The following is a 14,626-nucleotide window of genomic DNA, read 5'->3' as shown; positions in this document are numbered from 1 at the left end:
TTTAAGTGCGTTTGAACGGAGTATGGTAGTAGGTGCCAGGCACACCGGTTTGAGTGTGTCAAGAACTGCAACGGTGCTGGGGTTTTCACACTCAACAGTCTCCAGTGTGTATCAAGAATTCCCACCTCCCAAAGGACATCCAGCCAACTGTGGGAAGCATTGGAGTCAACATGGACCAGCATCCCTGTGGAACGCTCTCAACACCTTGTAGAGTCCATGCCTGGACGAATTGAGGCTGTTCTCAGGGCTAAAGGGGGAGGGGGCTGCAACTGAATATTAAGGAAGGTGTTCCTAATGTTTAGTATACTCAGTGTATATTGCAGATAAGGTCATTCACAACCTTCAGCTTGGCTTTGAATCAATTCAAGAATTGATCACCAATCTTAAATTATTGCTAAATATTGATATACTATGTTTATATACTATGATATAATAGTATATGTTTTTATGCTAAATACCTGCCTATCTGTACCTTGAGTAGAGACCAAATTGAGCTGGACCCCATTATAAGTATCTAGGTATTTGGAATGATGAGAAGCTGTCCTTTAAAACACACATTGATAAGCTGACTAAACAGTGGTGAGTAAAGATTGGTTTATTGTATGGAAATAAGTCCTGTCTCACTTTTGAAAATAGGAGGAAGCAACACTCCTCCTAGTAATTGACTATGGCGACTCAATCTACATGCAGCCTCTGTGTTAAAACCTCTAGATTCAGTCTAGCACTCAGCCTCTGTGTTAAAACCTCTAGATTCAGTCTAGCACTCAGCCTCTGTGTTAAAACCTCTAGATTTAGTCTACCACTCAGCCTTGCGTTTTATCACTGGTGATAATGTCTGTACGCATCACTGTCTCTTAAATAGTTCTGTTGGCTGGGAGTCTATGACGACCAGAAGGGCCCCGACATTGGCTGTTATCGTATATAAAGCACTTCTCCGGAAACTCCCATACTACCTCACCTCACTTCTAAAATGGGAAATCTAGTAACTATTAGACTCTCTAGACTGGTTGGTTCTAGAGGTTCTGCGGGTCTCCTCTGAGTTAGTGAAACACTGCTTTCAGTTACTTTGCCCCTCAGGCCTGGAATTACTACAGGTCTCTCTAAAAACTTGATTATTTTTTGCTTACATTGCTTGAACTGTTATTCTCAGGGCATCATTGGAAATGAGTCCCTGGTCTCAATGGGTTCCCCTGGTTAAATAAAGTTAATAAAACACTTAGAAGTCAAACAGACCTCAGCTATTGTCTATTTATTGTATTCTGTAGAGATCTTTCACAGAAGGCGTGTGTGTATGCTGTATGGCCAAGGTTAGCAGTACTAACACAGTGCGATACTTGACACCTTACACTTGGGGATGTCTTAATAAGTTGTCAGTATTGAGGGATTCCAGGGACATTAAACAGATGGATACAAGATGGAAAACTATATATTGTGTAAATCCAAAATGACACATGTGATGTGTGTTGCCACTTGGCATCCTTGTTAGGGTTTCCAGACCAACACTGTGCTGCCTGCCCTGCCTTCCACACGGATTCCCAAAGAAAGCAATGGCATACAGTACAAAATCATAGTAACAGTGTCTATTCTGTATCAAATCTAAAATCTCGCCAATGATGGACTTTCAGAAATGCATATATACCCCACCAGACACACCACTATGGGTTTCTTCACAGTACCCAAACCAAAAACACATTTAATGAGTTGCTCAGTTGTGTTGCGCAGCGGTCTAAGGCACTGCATCTCAGTGCAAAAGGCGCCACTACAGTCCCTGGTTCGAATCCAGGCTGTATCACATCCGGCCGTGATTGGGAGTCCCATAAGGCGGCGCACAATTTGCCCAGCGTCGTCCAGGTTTGGCCGTCATTGTAAATCAGAATTTGTTCTTAACTGACTTGCCTAGTTAAATAAAGGTTAACAAGTTTAACTTTAAAAATAACAACACACAATGTATCCTCTTCTCTTTCTAAAGATCTAATTAAACTACTGTATATAAGAATATGTAAATACCGTATGAATAGTGTGTAAATAGCATGTTTGCTGTCTCTTGGTGTCTAAATACTGTGTGTGTTTTTATTGATATTATTTGGGGAATTTAATGCATTTGTATTGTACGTGGACCCCAGGAAGAGTAGCTGCTGCATGCTAATGGGGATCCTAATAAACCAATCACAACTTTATAGATACAGTATTATCTGTGTGGCCTGTAGGTAGTCGGTTTAGGGGGTTTCCAGTCAACCCAGGAGTACGCTGCTGTGTTGCCTTCCCTGACTTCCCATATTGATTTAATCAGATAGAAACAAGTCGCCTATAGCCGTAAAAACCTAGAACCCCCTAGAAATCACATATAGCTGTGTCTTTGTTGTAGAAAATCCCCAGCCTCTTTCACACTATATGCCTTGGAATAGGAGTTTCTAGTCAGGTCGGGAGTCTGCTGTGCTACCTTGCCTTCTCATCCTTGACACATTGATTTGCCTATATTATAAAGACAGTGCAGACATACAAATGAAATCACACAAATAGTATCTAGCCTCATCTCTTTCTTCTATTCTGTAGAAATATCCCAATAAGCTTGTTATGTACAGTATGTGGCCTTAGTGTTGGCAGTCAGGCCATCCAGGAGTGTGCTGTTCTTCTGCTGTCCATCCTGCCTCTCCTCTCCTCATCCTGCCTCTCCTCTCTCTCCTCATCCTGCCTCTCCTCTCTCTCCTCATCCTGCCTTTCCTCTCTCTCCTCATCCTGCCTTTCCTCTCTCTCCTCATCCTGCTTCTCCTCTTCCTGCCTCTCCTCTCCTCATCCTGTGTCTCCTTTCTTCTCATCCTGCCTCTCCTCTCCTCATCCTGCCTCTCCTCTCCTCATCCTGTGTCTCCTTTCTTCTCATCCTGCCTCTCCTCTCCTCATCCTGCCTCTCCTCTCCTCATCCTGCCTCTCCTCTCCTCATCCTGTGTCTCCTTTCTCCCCATCCTGCCTCTCCTCTCCTCATCCTGTGTCTCCTTTCTTCTCATCCTGCCTGTCCTCTCCTCATCCTGTCTCTCCTTTTCCTGCCTCTCCTCTCCTCATCCTGCCTCTCCTCTCCTCATCCTGTGTCTCCTTTCTCCCCATCCTGCCTCTCCTCTCCTCATCCTGCCTCTCCTTTCTTCTCATCCTGTGTCTCCTTTCTTCTCATCCTGCCTCTCCTCTCCTCATCCTGTGTCTCCTTTCTTCTCATCCTGCCTCTCCTCTCCTCATCCTGCCTCTCCTCTCCTCATCCTGTGTCTCCTTTCTTCTCATCCTGCCTCTCCTCTCCTCATCCCGTGTCTCCTTTCTTCTCATCCTGCCTCGCCTCTCCTCATCCCGTGTCTCCTTTCTTCTCATCCTGCCTCTCCTTTCTTCTCATCCTGCCTCTCCTTTCTTCTCATCCTGCCTCTCCCCTCCTCATCCCGTGTCTCCTTTCTTCTCATCCTGCCTCTCCTCTCCTCATCCTGCCTCTCCTTTCTTCTCATCCTGCCTCTCCTCTTCTCATCCTGCCTCTCCTCTCCTCATCCTGTGTCTCCTTTCCTCATCCTGCCTCTCCTCTCCTCATCCTGCCTCTCCTCTCCTCATCCTGCCTCTCCTTTCTTCTCATCCTACCTCTCCTCTCCTCATCCTGTGTGTCCTTTCTCCTCATCCTGCCTCTCCTTTCTTCTCATCCTGCCTCTCCTCTCCTCATCCTGCCTCTCCTCTCCTCATCCTGCCTCTCCTCTCCTCATCCTGCCTCTCCTCTCCTCATCCTGCCTCTCCTCTCCTCATCCTGCCTCTCCTCTCCTCATCCTGCCTCCTCTCCTCATCCTTCCTCTCCTCTCCTCATCCTTCCTCTCCTCTCCTCATCCTGCCTCTCCTCTTCTCATCCTGCCTCTCCTCTTCTCATCCTGCCTCTCCTTTCTTCTCATCCTGCCTCTCCTTTCTTCTCATCCTGCCTCTCCTTTCGTCTCATCCTGCCTCTCCTCATCCTGCCTCTCCTCTCCTCATCCTGCCTCTCCTCTCCTCATCCTGCCTCTCCTCTCCTCATCCTGCCTCTCCTTTCTTCTCATCCTGCCTCTCCTTTCTTCTCATCCTGCCTCTCCTTTCTTCTCATCCTGTCTTCTTTCTTCTCATCCTGCCTCTCCTCTCCTCATCCTGGCTTCTCTTTCTTGCCTTGTGGAAAGTACCACATTGATTTTCTCTAGCAGCTTGTGGGCTAATTGCCCTTATCAAAATCATGACCGGTAAATGATCGCCGTCTTTAATCGCCAGGAGCCATTGACATTTAGTCAAATTAATGAAGGCAAGCAGCAAGAGGATTGGGGCTTGGTGACTCAGACCTGGGTTTAAATACGATTAGAAATCATTCAAATACTTTGAGCGTTTGCTTTAGTCTGCCCTCAAGTGCCAGGTGGGTGGGGTTTGCACATGTGAGGCTTTGTAATTGGTTCCATTTCTACAGGCAAGCTCAATCAAGCACAGATAAAGTATCGGAAATTATTTTGAATAGTATTTGAACCCAGTTTAGAAGCGTCTGTTTAGTTGGCAAAATGGTAGCCTCCTTCACACTGAATAACAAGGCAAGTTAACAGAGACAGAGAGAGAGAGAGGGAGATGGTGAGACAGAGAGGGGAGGAATGTAAGAGAGAGCTAGAGAGAGAGTGTAATGTTTAATGTAAATTTGTTTATTTCAATTTAGTTTATTATCTATTTCACTTTCTTTGGCAATGTACACACGGTTCCCATTCCAATAAAGCCCCTTGAATTGGAGAGAGAGAGATAGAGAGAGAGAGAATTCATTTTCACCAGCTGCACTATATGCAATCAGGGACTATGTGTCTAGTGTGTGTGCTGCGTACGCTGCGGGCGTGCGTGTGTGTGGACAATTAATTTTCCGTCGCCTACCTTGCTTGCCAGGTTAGAGACTCAGCGAGAAACAGAGCTAATTTGATAAACAATCAATTGATAAACTATCATTTGGGAACACTTTTCTGAGAGAATAATAGGCTTTGAACTGGTGGGAAGCTGCAGCTTTCGTGTCTGTGTTTCTTTTCCTCATAAAGGATCCAATAAACTAAGTTCATTTGTTTCTTTTCCTAGAGCAAACAAAACAACAGAGCTCATAAAACATATGGAAATATTCCAGAAGCCTTTCAAATTCCAAATGGCATCAGTACAAATGTCTCAAATCCTAAAACAGGTGCAGAGTTAAGTATATGCATATATACACATTCATTCACACATACTGTACTGTATGTCAAAACATGCACCTGTACTATCACACCATCTGCTACCCAAACAGCACAATGATTCCCTATACTGTTGATTCCTGTACTGTTGATTCCTGTACTGTTGATTCCTATACAGTTGATTCCGCAAGTATTCAGACCCCTTGCCATTTTCAACATTTTGTTACGTTCCAGCCTTATTCTAAAATGAATTAAATAAATACAAATCCTCATCAATCCACACACAATACCCCATAATGACAAAGGGAAAACAGGTTTTTAGAAATACCTTATTAGTATTCAGATACTTTGCTATGAGACTCGAAATTCATTGATCATCCTTGAGATGTTTCTAGCAATTGATTGGAGTCCACTTGTGGTAAATTCAATTGATTGGACATGATTTGGAAAGGCACACACCTGTCTATATTTAAGTCCCACAGTTGACAGTGCATGTCAGAGCAAAAACCAGGAATTGTCTGTATAGCGCCGAGACAGGATTGTGTCGAGGCACAGATCTGGGGAAGGGTCCCAAAAAATGTCTGCAGCATTGAAGGTCCACAAGAACACAGTGGCCTCCATCATTCTTAAATGGAAGAAGTTTGAAACCACCAAGATTCTTCCTAGATCTGGCCGCCTGGCCAAACTGAGCAATCAGGGGAGTAGGGCCTTAGTCAGGGAGGTGACCAAGAACCCGATGGTCTCTCTGACAGAGCTCCAGAGTTCCTCTGTGCAGATGGGAGAACCTTCTAGAAGGAGAACCATCTCTGCAGCACTCCACCAATCAGGTTTTTATGGTAGAATGGCCAGACGGAAGCCACTCCTCAGTAAAAGGCACATGACAGCCCGCTTGGAGTTTGCCAAAAGGCACCTAAAAGACTCTTAGACCATGGGAGAATAGTGGGACTGGGAGAATACTCAGGGTCGAGGGAAAGATGAACGGAGTAATGTACAGAGAGGTGTGTGTGTGTTGTTCTCCACATCGGGGGAAGACCGATAACGGATTATGAAAAGTTTATCCAAGGGCACCAAGCTAATTCAGCAATTTAGTGTTTTTTGTAACACTTCTGCTCCAAACAAACAGAGATCTTGTTGTACTTCAACCTGTGTGTGTGTGTGTTCTACCCAATTGATGTCAATATTTATCTCTCACAGCCAAGAGCTCTCAAAACTGGGGAGATAACACCTGAAACATGAACCTTGTCCAACACCCACCATCATTGTTTCACCTCTATTATTTCACAGAGCCGCCGACCCTGATTCCAAGTATATTGAATTATGCAGTGTGAGTCGAGGACTACTTTTGTGAAATTATTTTTTATACAAGACAAGCCGTATATGGTGATTCTGCATAAGTGGCTAACATTGCTTTCCCACCCATAAAAGCATATTTTTTTTTAACCGTTAAAGCAGCACTATGTAACTTTGTGAGCAACCTGACAGAATTAACCTAGAACTGTGAGTTATAGATCTGTCATTCTCGTTGAAAGCAAGTCTAAGAAGTGATTGATCTGTTCTATGTGGGCTAGTTCTATGCTTTTCGTTTTTAAGATTTGTTTTTGCGTCTTTTACTTTCGGTTTTGTACACCAGCTTCAAACAGCTGAAAATACTATATTTTGGGTTATGGGAAATATACTTCACAGTGGTTTAGATGGTATAATGAGTATCTACACTATACTATAAGCAATTACAAACATATTGGTGAATTAATGTAGTAGTACAAAGGTATTGTTTAGACACCTATTTTATTGAGAGCTGGCTGTCCCAAACCCTCACTCCTAAACTTTGTGTTGTAAAGTAATTCATGTTTTTTGTAAAACCAAAAAACGTAACTCTATTACATCTTGAGTTGTTGTATTATTACATTGAAAGCTACTGATCGAATTAGTAGTATTGTTTATTTAAAGAAATCTAAAAAAAGATGTCCCACCTGTTGATGTCACTACCAAAACACACACGTCCAACATCAGTCAGTTGTCTAAACTGAACGAGCACAACCGAAACAATTAACACTATATATATATTGGCATCTGTGACAGCATGGGCAGCGCCATTGAGGCTATCTCCATTTTAAAGTTTCATGTGCCATGCTCTATCAAATGAGCTATAGTGGAAAAGTAGCCAGCAGGAAGGCTCCAACTGTACTGTGCTCTACTACTCTACTGTACTTTATTACTCTACTGTACTCTAATGTACTGTACTCTACTACTCTACTGTACTCTACTCTCCTATGCTCTACTGTACTGTACTAGCCCGATGCTCTGACCACTAGGCTACCTGCCGTACAGTACAGTACCAGTCAAACGTTTGGACAGACCTACTCATTCACAGGTGTTTCTTTATTTTTACTATTTTCTACATTGTAGAATAGTAGTGAAGACAGTGAAAACACATTTTAGATTCTTAAAAGTAGCCACCCTTTGTCTTGAGAGCTTTGCACACTCTTGGCATTCTCTCAACCAGCTTCATGAGTTAGTCACCTGGAATGCATTTCAATTAACAGGTGTGCCTTGTTAAAAGTTTATTTGTGGAATTTATTTCCTTTTTAATGTGTTTGAGCCAATCAGTTGTGTTGTGACAAGGTAGGGGTGGTATACAGAAGATGGCACTATTTGGTAAAAGGCCAAGTCCATATTATGTCAAGAACAGCTCAAATAAGCAAAGAGAAACGACAGTCCATCATTACTTTAAGACATGAAGGTCAGTCAATACAGAACATTTCAAGAACTTTTAAAGTTTCTTCAAGTGCAGTCGCAAAAACCATCAAGTGCTATGATGAAACTGTCTCTCATGAGGACCGCCACAGGAAAGGAAGACTCAGAGTTACCTCTGCTGCAGAGGTAAAGTTAATTAGTTACCAGCCTCAACAATTGCAGACCAAATAAATGCTTCACATAGTTCAAGTAACAGACTCATCTCAACATTGACTGTTCAGAGGAGACTGAGTGAATCAGGTCTTCATGGTCAAATTTCTTCAAAGAAACCGCTACTAAAGGACACCAATAAAAAGAAGAGACTTGCTTGGGCCAAGAAACACAAGCAATGGACATTAGACCGGTGAAATTAGACATTAGACCGGAGATTTTTGGTTCTAACCGTCGAGTCTTTGTGAGACGCAGAGTAGATGAACGGATGATCTCCACATGTGTGATTCCCACCGTGAAGCACGGAGGAGGTGTGATGGTGTGGGGGTTCTTTGCTGGTGACACTGACAGGGATTTATTTAGAATTCAAGGCACACATAACCAGCATGGCTACCACAGCATTCTGCAGTGATACGCCATCCCATCTGATTTGCACTTGGTGGGAGTATCATTTGTTTTTAAACATGACAGTGACCCAACACACCTACAGGCTGTGTAAAGGCTATTTGACCAAGAAGGAGAGTGATGGAGTGCTGCATCAGAAGACCTGGCCTCCACAATCAGCCGACCACAACCCAATTGCAATGGTTTGGGATGAGTTGGACCACAGAGTGAACGAAAAGCAGTCAACAAGTGCTCAGCCTAAATAAGGTATTTCTAGGTGTGTCCAAACTTTTGACTGGTACTGTATGTGTCGGCCTATTTCTTTTCTCTGTATTTCCCTATATTTCTCAAATTAGTCAACTGAATAGCATTGTCCCCTCAAGCTCCCACACTGACAGCTCCAAAAGGCTCATCACTCATCCTTGTAGCGCCGGCTGTGGTATAGGAGACTTACTGCCACTCTTAAAACGGCAAGCTGCCCCCCTCCTGGCTGTGGCACAGGGGAATTACTGTACAGTACATCACTGGGGCCAAGCTCCCTGGTATCCAGGACCTCAGAGGAAGGCCCTGAAAAATGTCTCCAGCCACCCAAGTCATAGGCTATTCTCTCTGCTACCGCATGGCAAGCGGTATCAATGCACCAAGTCTGGAGCGAACAGGAACCCGAACAGCTTCTACCCCCGAGCCAAAAGACTGAATAGTTAAACAAATAGCTACCTGGACTGTCTGCATAACTGTCACTTATTCCTATTTATATGTACATACACTTGAAGTCGTAAGTTTACATACACCTTAGCCAAATATATTGAAACTCAGTTTTTCACAATTCCTGACATTTAATCCAGTAAAAATTCCCTGTTTTAGGTCAGTTAGGATCACCACTTTATTTTAAGAATGTGAAATGTCAGAATAATAGGAGAGAGAATTATTTATTTCAGCTTTTATTTCTTTCATCACATTCCCAGTGGGTCAGAAGTTCACATACACTCAATTAGTATTTGGTAGCATTGCCTTTAAATGTTTTAACATGGGTCAAATGTTTTGTGTTGCCTTCCACTATAAGTTGGGTGAATTTTTGCCCATTCCTCCGGACATAGCTCGTGAAACTGAGTCAGGTTTTTTAGGCCTCCTTGCTCGCACACGCGTCTTCAGTTCTGCCCATAAATTTTCTATTGGATTGAGGTCAGAGCTTTGTGAATGCCACACCAATACCTTGACTTTGTTGTCCTTAAGCCATTTTGCCACAACTTTGGAAGTATGCTTGGGGTCATTGTCCATTTGGAAGACTCGTTTGCGACCAAGCTTTAACTTCCTGACTGATGTCTTGAGATGTTGCTTCAATATATGCACATAATTTTCTCCTCCCTTATGATGCCATCTATTTTGTGCACATGTCCCTCCTGCAGCAAAGCACCCCCACAACATGATGCTGCCACCCCCGTGCTTCACGGTTGGGATGATGTTCTTTGGCTTGCAAGCCTCCCCCTTTTTCCTCCAAACATAACAATGGTCTTTATGGCCAAACAGTTCTATTTTTGTTCAGACGAGAACATTTCTCCAAAAAGTACAATATTTGTCCCCATGTGCAGTTGCAAACCGTAGTATGGCTTTTATGGCGGTTTTGGAGTAGTGGCTTCTTCCTTGCTGAGCGGCCTTTCAGATTATGTCGATATAGGACTCGTTTTACTGTGGATCTAGATACTTTTGTACCCGTTTCCTCCAGCATCTTCACAAGGTCCTTTGCTGCTGTTCTGGGATTGATTTGCACTTTTCGCACCAAAGTACGTTCATCTCTAGGAGACAGAACGCGTCTCCTTCCTGAGTGGTATGGCGGCTGAGTTGGTCCCATGGTGTTTATACTTGCGTACTACTGTTTGTACAGATGAACGTGGTACCTTCAGGCGTTTGTAAATTGCTCCCAAGGATGAACCAGACTTGTGGAGATCTACAAATTGTTTTCTGAGGTCTTGGCTGATTTCTTTTGATTTTCCCATGATGTCAAGCAAAGAGGCACTGAGTTTGAAGGTAGGCCTTGAAATACATCAACAAATACACCAATTGACTCAAATTATGTCAATTAGCCTATCGGGAGCTTCTACAGCCATGACATAATTTTCTGGAATTTTCCAAGCTGTTTAAAGGCAGTCAACTTAGTGTATGTAAACTTCTGACCCACTGGAATTGTGATACAGTGAATGATAAGTGAAATAATCTGTCTGTAAACAATTGTTGGAAAAAATAATTGTCATGCACAAAGTAGATGTCCTAACAGACTTGCCAAAACTATAGTTTGTGTCACGTCCTGACCTTAGTTCCTTTCTCATGTCTCTGTTTTAGTTTGGTCAGGGCGTGAGTCGGGGTGGGCATTCTGTTTTGTATTCTGTTGTATTTCTGTGTTTGGCCTGGTATGGTACCCAATCAGAGGCAGCTGTTTATCGTTGTCTCTGATTGAGAACCATACTTAGGCAGCCTGTTTTCCCCCTATGATTTGTGGGTAGTTGTTTTCTGTGTCTGTGTTTCACCATACAGCACTGTTTCGATTTTCATTTATTTCACTTTGGTTATTTTGTTATTTCGGTGTTCATTAAATAAATATGGACACATACCACGCTGTGCATTGGTCCGATCCTTCCTACTCCTCCTCAGAAGAGGAGGAAAATCGTTACAGTTTGTTAGTAAGACATTTGTGGAGTGGTTGAAAAACAAGTTTAATTGACTCCAACCTAAGTATATATAAACTTCCGACTTTAACTGTACATGTATCCCTTCAATCGACACTGAGTTAGGTAAATCTACTTTTTTCACCTTACTGGAATAATCTCAGACTCGCTCTGAAACTGTATGAATTGGTGTCTCTAGGGTAATTCAGAAGGCTGATTGAAAACCTTTTTACTGAAGAATGTGTTTATTTTCTATGACTGTATTTTGCCTTTGTGTATTGATGTGAATATTGATATGTATAGTGTATTGATATGTATAGTGTATTGATATGTATAGTGTATTGATATGTATAGTGTATTGATATGTATAGTGTATTGATGTGAATATTGACGTGTATAGTGTATTGATGTGAATATTGACGTGTATAGTGTATTGATGTGAATATTGATATGTATAGTGTATTGATGTGAATATTGACGTGTATAGTGTATTGATGTGAATATTGATATGTATAGTGTATTGATGTGAATATTGACGTGTATAGTGTATTGATGTGAATATTGATGTGTATAGTGTATTGATGTGAATATTGATGTGTATAGTGTATTGATATGTATAGTGTATTGATATGTATAGTGTATTGATGTGAATATTGACGTGTATAGTGTATTGATGTGAATATTGATATGTATAGTGTATTGATGTGAATATTGATATGTATAGTGTATTGATGTGAATATTGACGTGTATAGTGTATTGATGTGAATATTGACGTGTATAGTGTATTGATGTGAATATTGATATGTATAGTGTATTGATGTGAATATTGACGTGTATAGTGTATTGATGTGAATATTGACGTGTATAGTGTATTGGTGGGAATATTGATATGTATAGTGTATTGATATGTATAGTGTATTGATGTGAATATTGATATGTATAGTGTATTGATGTGAATATTGATATGTATAGTGTATTGATGTGAATATTGATATGTATAGTGTATTGATGTGAATATTGACATGTATAGTGTATTGATGTGAATATTGACGTGTATAGTGTATTGATGTGAATATTGATGTGTATAGTGTATTGATGTGAATATTGATATGTATAGTGTATTGATGTGAATATTGATATGTATAGTGTATTGATGTGAATATTGACATGTATAGTGTATTGATGTGAATATTGACGTGTATAGTGTATTGATGTGAATATTGACGTGTATAGTGTATTGATGTGAATATTGACGTGTATAGTGTATTGATGTGAATATTGACGTGTATAGTGTATTGATGTGAATATTGACGTGTATAGTGTATTGATGTGAATATTGATGTGTATAGTGTATTGATGTGAATATTGATATGTATAGTGTATTGATGTGAATATTGATATGTATAGTGTATTGATGTGAATATTGACGTGTATAGTGTATTGATGTGAATATTGACGTGTATAGTGTATTGATGTGAATATTGACGTGTATAGTGTATTGATATGAATATTGATATGTATAGTGTATTGATGTGAATATTGACATGTATAGTGTATTGATGTGAATATTGACGTGTATAGTGTATTGATGTGAATATTGATATGTATAGTGTATTGATGTGAATATTGATGTGTATAGTGTATTGATGTGAATATTGACGTGTATAGTGTATTGATGTGAATATTGACGTGTATAGTGTATTGATGTGAATATTGACGTGTATAGTGTATTGATATGAATATTGATATGTATAGTGTATTGATGTGAATATTGATATGTATAGTGTATTGATATGTATAGTGTATTGATGTGTATAGTGTATTGATATGTATAGTGTATTGATATGTATAGTGTATTGATGTGAATATTGACGTGTATAGTGTATTGATGTGAATATTGACATGTATAGTGTATTGATGTGAATATTGATATGTATAGTGTATTGATGTGAATATTGACGTGTATAGTGTATTGATGTGAATATTGACGTGTATAGTGTATTGATGTGAATATTGATATGTATAGTGTATTGATGTGAATATTGACGTGTATAGTGTATTGATGTGAATATTGACGTGTATAGTGTATTGATGTGAATATTGACGTGTATAGTGTATTGATGTGAATATTGACGTGTATAGTGTATTGATGTGAATATTGACATGTATAGTGTATTGATGTGAATATTGACGTGTATAGTGTATTGATGTGAATATTGACGTGTATAGTGTATTGATGTGAATATTGACGTGTATAGTGTATTGATGTGTATAGTGTATTGATGTGTATAGTGTATTGATGTGTATAGTGTATTGATGTGTATAGTGTATTGATGTGTATAGTGTATTGATGTGAATATTGTATTGATGTGTATAGTGTATTGATGTGTATAGTGTATTGATGTGTATAGTGTATTGATGTGTATAGTGTATTGATGTGTATAGTGTATTGATGTGTATAGTGTATTGATGTGTATAGTGTATTGATGTGTATAGTGTATTGATGTGTATAGTGTATTGATGTGTATAGTGTATTGATGTGAATATTGTATTGATGTGTATAGTGTATTGATGTGTATAGTGTATTGATGTGTATAGTGTATTGATGTGTATAGTGTATTGATGTGTATAGTGTATTGATGTGTATAGTGTATTGATGTGTATAGTGTATTGATGTGTATAGTGTATTGATGTGTATAGTGTATTGATGTGTATAGTGTATTGATGTGTATAGTGTATTGATGTGTATAGTGTATTGATGTGTATAGTGTATTGATGTGTATAGTGTATTGATGTGTATAGTGTATTGATGTGTATAGTGTATTGATGTGTAAAGTGTATTGATGTGAATATTGATATGTATAGTGTATTGATATGTATAGTGTATTGATGTGTATAGTGTATTGATGTGTATAGTGTATTGATGTGTATAGTGTATTGATGTGTATAGTGTATTGATGTGTATAGTGTATTGATGTATATTCAGGGCTCATCTGTAAAAGAGACCTTGGTCTCAGCATGTCTTCCTGTCAAAATAAAGGTTAAATACATGAAATAAAATGATAATGCAGCAACAAAGGCTCTCCACTTATGGAGGTATTTGACCAACTATCTTTACCAATGTCTGGTCAGTGGACAGACAGTCTACTTCCTGTTGCACCGTGTCAACAAACCAACCTTTGTATCTCCCCTCGCTCTGCTAGCTGTCTGTTTATTATTAAATGTTTGACCAAGATACATAACATGTGTCATGTGTAGTGAATGACTGCCCTCTGAGAAACGTGATGGCTGTAAATAGGGGTTCACACGTTCCTTTATTTGATTTGAACATGTGTGTCACTGCTGTGTCACTACTATTAAACAAACTTGATCTGGATTTGAGGCAGACCTGGGTTCAAAACGTTTTGCATTTGCTTTAGCCTGCCTGGAGTGCCAGATGACCTTGGTGTGCTTTTTTGAGACTTCTATTGGTTCCATTGCGCCAAGCAAGTTCAATCAAGCCCAGATCAAGT

This window comes from Oncorhynchus mykiss, chromosome 13, assembly GCF_057628025.1.
Source record: "Oncorhynchus mykiss isolate SJ-2025 chromosome 13, ASM5762802v1, whole genome shotgun sequence".
NCBI lineage: Eukaryota > Metazoa > Chordata > Actinopteri > Salmoniformes > Salmonidae > Oncorhynchus > Oncorhynchus mykiss.
Note: the sequence above shows the minus strand (reverse complement) of the source record.